Raw genomic sequence first — 1,252 nt, 5'->3', positions numbered from 1 at the left:
TCCCACATACAGACCGGTTCCCGCTCACTGGCTGAGCGAGGTGTGGGCGCAACACCGAGGGTTGCAATCCCGTTGCCGGTCCCGGTCCGGTACGGGCGCGACACTGAGGGTTGCGATCCGTTGCCGGACACGAAAAAAGACAAAAAGGAAAAAAAAAAAAAACTTACTACAAAGCTACTGTAATTAAAATAGTGTGATACTTGCATAAGGATAGACATATAGACCAATGGAATAGAGTTGACAGTCTAGACATAAACCCTTACATCTCTGGTCAATTGACTTTTGACAAGCATACTAAGACCATTGAATGGGGAAAAGAACTGTCTCTTTAACAAATAGTGCTGGGAAAACTGGATATACACATGCAAAAGAATAAAGTTGAACTCTTACCTTAAATCATATACAAAAATTAACTCAAAATGGATCAAAGACTTAAATGTAAGTGTGAAAACCATAAAAGTCTTTGAAGAAAACATAGGGGGAAATCTTTATGACCTTGGATTTGGCAATGGTTTCTTAAATAACAGTTATGACAAAAGCACAGGCAACAAAAGAAAAAATGGATAAATGGGACTTCATTAGAATCGAAAACCGTGCATCAAAGGACACAATTAACAGAGTAAAAGCCAACTCAGAATGGAAGAAAATATTTGCAAGTCATATATCTAATAAGGATTTCATATCAAAAATATAAAAAGAACTACAACTCAACAACAAAAAGAGAAATAAGTCATTTAAAAATGGACAAATGACTTGAATAGACATTCCTACAAGTAAGATATACAAATGGCCGATAGACACATGAAAAGATGCTCAGCATTATTAGTCATTAGATAAATGTAAATCATAACCACATGAGATACCATTTCACACCTATTAAGATGGCTATCATTTTTTTAAAAATAAAAATAATAACTGTTGGGGAGGATGTGAAAAAATTGGAACCCTTTAACATTGCTGGCTGGAATGTGCAATGGTGTGCTTGATGTAGAAAAGTTTGGTGTTTCCTCAAGAAGTTAAGTACAGAACTATCCTACCATATGATCCAGCAATTCCAATCCTAGGTGTGTACCGAGAAGAATTGGAAACAGGAACTAAAACATATATGTGTACATCAGTATTCATAGCAGCATTCACAATAGCCAAAGGTAGAAACAACCCAAGTGTCCATCAACAGATGAATGTATAAACAATGTGGTATTTACATACAATGGAATATAACTCACACATAAAAAGAAATGAAGTTCTGATA

Source organism: Galeopterus variegatus, unplaced genomic scaffold (assembly GCF_000696425.1).
Source record: "Galeopterus variegatus unplaced genomic scaffold, G_variegatus-3.0.2 Scaffold253, whole genome shotgun sequence".
Lineage (NCBI taxonomy): Eukaryota > Metazoa > Chordata > Mammalia > Dermoptera > Cynocephalidae > Galeopterus > Galeopterus variegatus.
The sequence above is the reverse complement of the archived record's forward strand: the minus strand, read 5'-3'. Positions refer to the sequence as shown.